Source organism: Ictidomys tridecemlineatus, chromosome 12 (genome assembly GCF_052094955.1).
Source record: "Ictidomys tridecemlineatus isolate mIctTri1 chromosome 12, mIctTri1.hap1, whole genome shotgun sequence".
In the NCBI taxonomy this organism is placed as follows: domain Eukaryota; kingdom Metazoa; phylum Chordata; class Mammalia; order Rodentia; family Sciuridae; genus Ictidomys; species Ictidomys tridecemlineatus.
Window position 1 is genome coordinate 1,685,060 of NC_135488.1, and position 9,037 is coordinate 1,694,096.

Genomic DNA, 9,037 nt, shown 5'->3' on the forward strand with positions numbered 1-9,037 from the left:
TGTGCTCCAGGGGTGGATTTTAGTGCTGATGTTCACGTTCTTTGCCTTCATGCTCCTGAAAAATAATGTTTTGAGCGAGAGAGTGGGTGTGGATCTCAAGCCATCAATGCAGAAAAGTGAGAAACATGAGCTCGTTTGCTTCCTATAACTCACCTTAAATTCAGCCTCTGTCCTAGCAGAAGAATGTAACTGAGTCCTGGCTGGGGTCTCTGTCCTTAGACCAGTACTATGGTTTAGGGACCTCCCTGTAGCCCAGGAGTTGGATGTGCACGATGCCAATCTGATCCTCAGTCACCAGAGCCCTGTCCTGCCCCATGCCTGCTAGAGATACTCAGACCTGGTACTCACTCCTACAAAGCCCCAGCTCCACTCTCTCCCTGGCTGCTCCCTTCCTCTCCTCAGTCTCTTCCCCAAACCTTTCAGGAATGATCCAATCCAGCTTTTAAATTTCCACAAGATTCTGTGTTCATGTGTGTAAATTTTTCCTCCTATGGAGGAGTCTGGCAGAATACAACTCTTTCTACTCTATCATAGACTGCTCTTGAGACAAGAAACTGAGTTATTCAACATCTCTATGCCTTAGTTTCCCCATCTGCAAGAACAAAATGTGCAAAGCTAGGACAGCTCTTGAGACAAGAAACTGAGTTATTCAACATCTCTATGCCTTAGTTTCCCCATCTGTAAGAACAAAATGTGCAAAGCTAGGACAGCTCTTGGTACATGTAGCCCATGAGCTAAGAATGGCTTATACATTTTTAAATAGCCGTGGGGAAAAACAAAGGAAGAATAACATTTTATGACACTTGAAAAACTGTATAAAATTCAAATCTCAGTGCACACAAATAAGGTTTTGTTGGGACATGACCATGCTGATTTCCATACTGCCTGTGGCTGCTGTCACACCACAACAGCATTGGGTAGCTGCAAATCCTGAGATAGTTATCATCTGGCCTTTGATAAAAAAAAAAGTCACAGACCTCTAAGTAGACTAAAGCCAGGGAAGAACTCTCTAAGGCCCAGGAGAACAGGGCTTACCTCATGTAAGGAGGAAAGGCAGACTCAAAGGGCCAGGTGGAGTGACCTGGGGGTCCACACTTCATAGAGATTAGACCTGGAGGAGAGGGATTGGGTCCTGGGATCTTAACTTGACAACTATGCTGGTGTTAGGGTGACAGGACATGTTGGATGCGAGAAGATCTTGAGTCCAGCAAGAAAAACACTTCTCTGGTGACTTGCTTTGACTCTGAAAGCCTTGAATGCAGTAGAAGCCACACAGTGTAGCTTCCAGGTTCAAGTCTTAGGGGCATGGTAAGTGACTTTTGTTTCAGTGGAAGGCTCCTTGAGTCTGCCGTGCTCGGAGGAAGCCCAAGCTAGCCACCTGGAAAGGCCCACCCAGGTACCCCAGCTGACAGCTCCAGCTGAGCTCAGCCCTAACCCACCCAGCAGCCCACCTATATCAGTTCATGCCATGTGGAATAGAAGTCCCCCATCAACCTGTGCCATGACAATCTTTAGGACAAATTGTCAGAAATAATAAGCTGTTGTTTTAAGCTATTAAGTCTGGAGGTGATTTGTTACAAAGGGGTGGATACCTGACACACCCCACACCCGCCCTGCTTCGCCTCAGGGGAAGTCTGAGCAATTCCACCCAAGAATCTGGCTCCTAGAACATATGTCGATACTAGTCTTCAAAGTCCAAGTTTGCTGGAGGCAAAGCCTGAACCGAAGTCAGATTCCTGTCGTGTACTGAGGGCAGCTCTCAGGAGAGGGGCAGAGGAACTGGAGGAGGCTGGGACAGAGCTGAGCAGCCGAGGGATGGGGCCAGGCTGATGAGGGGCGGGGCCAGGCTGGTGAGGGTGGAGCCAGACAGGCGAGGGGCGGGGCCAGGCTGGTGAGGGGTGGAGCCAAGCCCTTAATAGGCTCCAGCCTCGGTCTGTGAGGGCCTGAGCAGAGAACCACACAGGACCTCCTAAGTGTGAATTGCACCACAGCGGTGGTCCTATCTGAGGCAGGGGCAGGATTTAAAGGAGGTCCAAGTCACACATAATACACTGGCTCGTGTAAGGGGTGTTATTTAGTTGTTTTAGTATATTGCCATACAGGTGCAGCCATCCCCACTATAAGTTCTGCAATACCTTCATTTCATGGAAAAGAGCCGGTGCCCTCCCTTACTGCTCCCGGGGTCCCCTCCCCCACCTCGCCCTAGCAATCCCTAATCGACTTTCTTTCCCTATGCATGTTCTTATACGTGGAATCGAATACAATCTTTGGCAACTGGCTTTTTAAATTTAGCAAAATGCTTTCAAGAGTCGTCCATGTCCTAGTTTGCACTGCATTTCTTTCCCTGGCCATATGACTGCTTTGTGTACCATGTTTTGTGTGTCCATTATTAGTTGTTAGAAATTTGGGTCGTTTCCACCCTTTTGCTGCTATGAATAGTATGGCGTCTTGGGGCATTTGCCTGGAAGTTCTGGTCTCACCTGCTCGTTGCTCTTGTGTAGGTATCCAGGGGTAGAATTTCTTAGTTACAGAGCAACTCTGTATCCATGCTTGAAGAAGAGGCAGGTGGCTTTCCTAAGTGGCTATCCCATCTTATGCTCCACCTGCAGTGCCAGGGGGCTTCTATTTCACTATATCTGCAACATCACCTATTATTCTCTAGCTTTTGGGTTCTATTATCCTAGTGGATGTGAAGTGGTATCTTATGTGATTTTGATTTCCATTTCCCTGTTGACTAATGATGTTTAGCAGTTTTCTTTTCTTTTTTGTACTGGGGATTGAACCCAGGGACTCTCTACTACTGCGCTACTCTCCAGCCCTTTTTTATTTTTTATTTGACACAGGGTCTTGCTAAGATGCTGAGGCTGGCCTCACTCATACTTTAGATCCTCCTGCCTCAGCCTCCTGAGTAGCTAAACACCTGACTTGTTTAGTGTCTTTCTAAGCTTATTGGCCACTTCTATATATCTTCTTTGGAGAAATGTCTACTCAGATACATTGCCTGTTTTATAATTGGATTCTCTTTTTATTACTGAGCTGCAAGAATTCTTCATATAACCTGGTACAATCTGGTAATTTCTATACACAAGCTCATGTCCTGTGTGAGTGGAGACAGCTTTTCCGAGTTGGGTTTCTCGCTCTCGACTACTTGCGCTGGCTAGGATCTCTACACAACCTTGAACAGAATGGTGGGTGGTCCTCCTTGTCCTGCTCCTGATCTCAGGGGAGGCTTTCAGCCTTTCTTTCTTTCTTCTTTTGGTGCTGGGGATGGAACCTGGGGCCTCACATGTCAGGCAGCTGCTCTGCCCTGGGAGGCAAGTGGCCCGTCTTCCCCCAGTGTGGTATGAGGTGGCACCCTGTGGGCTTTTGCAGATGCTCTTTGTCAGGACGAGTTTTCTTCTATTCCTAGTCTTTCTGTGTTTTTACCATGAAGGGGTTTTGGACTTTAGTCAGATGCATTTTCTGTGTTTATCAAAACAATCGTGGTTTTTGTTTATTTCTGTTTATGTGACACATTACATTAATTTGGTTTTTAGATGTTAAACCAACCTTTCATTCCTGGGATAAGTCTTCCTTGATCATGGTACAAAATTTTCTTTATATGCTGCTAGATTCTGTCTGGCACTATTTGACTGAGCTTTTTTTGGTCCATATTCATAAGATATATTGGTCTGTAGTTTTCTTTCTTATGATATCTTTGTCTGGTATTGATATTTGTAATATTGGTTTCAAAACAATGAGTTGGGTATGGAAGTGTTGTCTCCTTTTCAATTTTTTGGAAAACTCTGAAGAATTAGTATTAATATTTTTCAGTGCTGGGGATTGCACTCAGGGCCTTGTGCATGCTAGGCAAGCACTCTACCACTGAGCTACTCCTCAGCCCCTGAGGTTAGTTTTTTTTTCTGAAACGTTTGGTAGAATTTAACAGAGTATAGGCCAAGACTTTTCTTTGCTTGTAGTTTTTTTTTAATATATATATATATATATATATATATATATATATATATATATATATATTAGTTGTAGATGGATACAACACCTTTATTTTATTTGTTTATTTTTACATGGTGACGAGGATCGAACCCAGCGCCTCATGTGTACTAGGCAAGTGCTCTACCACTGAGCCACCACCTCAGCCCTGCTGTAGTTTTGATTTACTAATCCAATCTCTTTACTTGCTCAGGGCCTGTTGGGACTGCCTCTTTCTTGTCAGTCTGTGTTGATAGCTTGTCTTTCCAGGAATGTGTCCATCTCATTTAGTTATCTCTGTGTTGTTGTTCACAGTGTTCACAGTGTCCTTTATGACCCTTTTTCTTTCCATATGGCCGGGAACACTGTCCCCTTTTTTTATTTCAGATTTCAATCATATGAGCCTTCTCTCTTTTCTTGGTTAGTCTAGCTAATCTCTAGTCAGTGTGGTTGATCTTTCAAAGAACCAAATTTTGGTTTAACTGATGCTTCTCTATTTTTCCCTATTCTCTGTTTCACTGTTTTCTGTTCAATGTTTCAATGTTTCCTTCCTCTGCTTTCTTCAGTTCAGTCTCCTTCCTCCAGGGTCTTCAGGTGGATCTTGGGCTTGCAACCAGAGCCCAATGGACGACTAAGCCCTTCCTTCTGAGAACTCTTTTAGCTCCTATGGGATGTGGCATGGGTTGGCCGTTCCCTGGGGGGGGAGCTTGGGCGGCTCCTCTGATTCTCCCTCCATGGCTCCCTGCTATTAAGCTCCACTAATTGTCAGCTGGTCTGTCCTGGGGCATAATCCGCTTCTCTGAGGACTCCAATAAAATCCTGCTCTTTGAAGGGCTGCTGAGTCCCTCTGAGACGGTAGACCCAGGCCAGTTCCTCCAGTGTTCCCTCCTCAGCTCTCAGGAATGCCAGCTGGACATTAGCTTATCCTAGCTGTTCAGAGAGTCCACCAACCTCTTCCCAGAGACCTTCCCCCATGATCTGCACCAGTTCTGAGAGAGGCTGGAACTTCCCCTCACTCCACTGGGAAGAAGGTGGTTCTGTGAGAGCAGATTGGGAGCTATATGTCGTGGGGTCTCTGAGCCAGGACTCCAGAGCTGGAGGGGAGACGATGGCCCTCTTCCCCATGAGCGACACCCTGAGTGGCATCCTGCTTAGGCACTGAGCACTTGGAGGAGGTGGGTAGAGGCCTCTGCTGCCCATCTGGCAGGACAGTGCTGCGTCAGCCCTGGGACAAGTGCAGGCAGGCGCCAGTCTTCCCAGGGGTGCCCAGGCACAGCCAGGCATGTAGCCCCGTGGGAGATGCGCCCCCTGCGCCTCGGTCACACTTCCCTGGGACAGGTTGCCAGGGGACCAGTGAGACATGCTGATGTCCTGCCCATCTTGGAAAGAGCCCTGTCCCTGGCGGTGAGGGGGCTATGTCCTGGGCTCCATCAGTCTGCAGTGTTTCCCATCCTGCTGAGTTGGGAAGCTCAACGGGCCTGTGCCACCCTTTCCTTTTCAAGAATGGACTGCCCAGGAAGGAGCACGGCCAGCTAAGGTGCAACCGTCTCCTTCTTTCTGCACTGCGTCTGAGTAGCTTTCTTAACTATTGTTTCATTTGCTGCACCATCCTTGAGATCGTTTCCAGAGGTTTTTAAGTGGTCTTTTTTTTTTTTTAAAAATGTAACTTGTTTTGCTGTAGAGTGTGGTTCCTTGTATGGAATTCTGGAAATCCTCTCAGGACCTGCTTTGTTTCCCCCTGTGCTGGGAATTGAAGTCACACATGCTAGGAAAGCTCTCTGCCACCGAGCTGCAGCATCCCTAGCTCTTTATTCTTTATTTATTTTTTTTTTAAAAGAGAGAGTGAGAGAGGAGAGAGAGAGAGAGAGAGAGAGAGAGAGAATTTTTAATATTTATTTTTTAGTTCTCGGCAGACACAACATCTTTGTTGGTATGTGGTGCTGAGGATCGAACCCAGGCTGCACGCATGCCAGGCGAGCGCGCTACTGCTTGAGCCACATCCCCAGCCCTTTATTCTTTATTTTGAGTTAGGATCTCACTAAGTTGCTGAGGCTGGCCTTGAACTTGGGATCCTCCTGCCTCAGCCTCCTGAGTCTCTGGGATCACAGGTGGGCACTACAGCACCTGGCTGGGCCGGTCTTTTCTTGTGTTCTCAGGTCAGTGGGCCTTTGGCTGTCCTTGGATAAGAGTGGGAAGGAGATGCATTGTCCCAAGTGAGACGGTACTGGTGTGGCCGAGGGCTGTCCTCAGGAGACTGTTGGTGGCTGTCAGCAGGCAGCCAGGTGTGGATAGTTCACCCCATACAGGGGACCCGCACAAGCTGAGGCAGGCTCCAATGCCGTGCAGGGGCCAGGTCCAAGGTGAGGCGACCACACCTACACTCAGGGTCACAGGAGCATCAGGCTTGCCACCCAGAGCGACCGTCTCCTCACATCATCCCCAGGTGCCTGCAGTGGTTCAGATCTTACTGTCTCCAAAAGGTCCATGTGCTAAAGGCTTGGTCGCCAGCTGGTGCTGTTGGAGGTGTGGGCCTTCCCCAAGCCAGGCCTAGTGGGAGGCCTTGGTCACTGGGGCTGCCCTTGAGGGCCTGTGGGCCCTGTCCCCTCTCCGTCTCTCTTGCTCACTGGCTATAAAGTGAGCAGTTTGCTTGTCCACCGCTATGTGATGCCACCCACGGGCCACAAACAGCGGGCCACTCTCATGGGCCGACCCTTCCAGCTGGGCCTCTGGGACCCTCTGCTCCACACCAGTGGGGTACCCTGGGTGTGCTGCTCTCCCTGCTGGTGCTCCTGGCCCTGGCCCTGGCATCCCTGGTTCCTCTGCCAGCTGTCCTGTGTCTTTCACCCAAGGGGCTCCTCCTGGGGGCCGTGCCTCACCCTCGCCCTCGAGCATCAGCCATTCTTGTGCTCGGAGGATGCTTCCTTTTTCTGTTTGTATCCTATTTTTTTCCAATGCCTGCTCGTTTCTCAGCTTTTTGGAGCCGGGGTCTGTGGAATGATGAGACCCTCAGTGACTACAGGGAGAGATGCAGGGGCTGGGGGCTCCCTTAAGAGCATCCAATCCAGCTTCCAAACTGGAATGATATTTACAGCTGCTTTAAACAGGAAGAAAATCTCATGAAAAACCCTGAGACTATCTTTGTGGGCAATGAGTTTCTTGTTCCCCAGTTTAAGAAAAAACTCACACAAGAAAGTATTACACTGAAAACATTCATGAGTTTTGTTTTTTTTTTAAGTGCACATAGGAAGATTTGTCTTCAGAAATGCATAAGGAAAATTTCCTTGAGATTATCATCACAATGAAATCAGGAAATTAAAAATTGCTCTTGGAACTCAGCTTGCTGCCTATCCCCAGGTGTCCCTGTCTGTCATTTTGCCCACGCTCTCTGGGGCAAAGGGCCTGGCATCCTGCTCAGCCCTGCTAGGGTCTGGCTTTGCAGACACACAAGTCACTTCACCTGTCATGGCCTGGCTCTGCTCAGCAGCAAGTGTGACACAACCCGACCATGGCTGAGGCCCCTGGGGAAGGGCTCTGGAAGCCGCTGGACACCGCTGAAGCACAGCTCACAGCTTCAGGCCTTGTGTTGGCACGTGTCCAGGCGTGGGGCAGACGAGGCTCTGGTAGCACGGGACGAGGGCCCACTGTCCCAACCCACGCTGCCAGCGGGCCAAGGGGGTCGTACTGCCTCAGCCGGGACAAAGGGAGGCGTCCCAGGGTGATCCTGTGTCCCCTCCATCGTGCCTGGAGCACATATCCAGTGTCCAGTGCAACAGCTGTTCCCACTGTCCAGTGGGTTGCTGGCCTTGGAAGGGGCAGCACAGCTTCAACCTCCCACACCAACCCGGCTCCAGAAGGCAGGGGCTTTTCTCCTCTCACTTGGGGATTCTGAACCTCATTTGTCCCAATAAGACCAGGGAACTCTGCTCCAAGAGAAGTGGACACTTGGGAGCAGGAAAAGAGGAGCTAAACTGCTCCCAGTTCCTCTCGCCCTTGTTGACCATTCCCATCTGGATCTGACCTCTCAGCAGCAGACTGGCTAATGGTGTCACTCCCAGTCCCCCACCCACCCCAGGCTCTGGCTGCAGCTAAGCTGTTGCAAGGCTCCAAAAAAGTATTTTAAGCCAACCCAGCCTTTAAGCTCCTGGAAGGACAAGGTGGGGCTCAGTCGGGGATCACAGCAGGCCGTTGGCCACTGGGCTGTCAGCAGTGTCCCCAGAGGAGAGTCCAGGAGGCCTCCTGCCTGGCCTCAAGGCCAGTCACAACTCCCCAGAAGGTTAGCCTCCTGCAGCCTTCATTCACAGAGACATCAGCTCTCCTGAGTGGGGCCGGGGGGATGCCTGGGGGCACTGGGAGAGCTACAATTGCCTGCCCACTCCCTGGACCCTTTGCCCATTCCTGCCCAGTGCAGTGTTCCCCCTTACAGTGGCTAAGTGTGTGGATGAGTGTGATGGATTCAGAGGTGCAGCTGGTACAACACTGTTCCTGGATGTGTCTGCAAGGGGATTTCTAGAGAACATGAGCATTAGAAAAGACAGTAAAACTGTCTGCCCTCACTGATGAGGGTGGGCATTGTCCAGTTGCTGAGGGCCAGAGGGAGCAGAAAAGCAGAAGGGTGACTTCTCTAGCTGAGACGTGCATCGTCTATCTTGGAACACTCTGGTTCCCTGATCTGTGGACTCTAGGACTTACGCTAGCACCCCAAGTTCTCAGGCCTTTGGACCACTGGAGTGACCCATACAAGCCCTGGTTCTTGTGCCTTTGGTCTTGGACTGAATTACACAGGTTCTCCAGCTATGAAATATGCATGTTGTATGTTAAGACTCACACCCCGCTGATTGGCTTCTCCAGAGAACCCTGACTAATGAGATCCCAGAGCACCCACAGTGGGATCTGCCCAGAGCCCCCTTCCCTGGCACTGGGTGGGAATTAAACCCTTGCTTACCTGCTGCCCTTTTCCATGTGTAGGGGCTTGGGTGGTCTTAGTTAACCAGATCCCCCAAGGATGATGTCTCCCCTTTGGGCCAATTTGCATCATTATTTATTATTGATTGATTGATGGCGTGTGGTG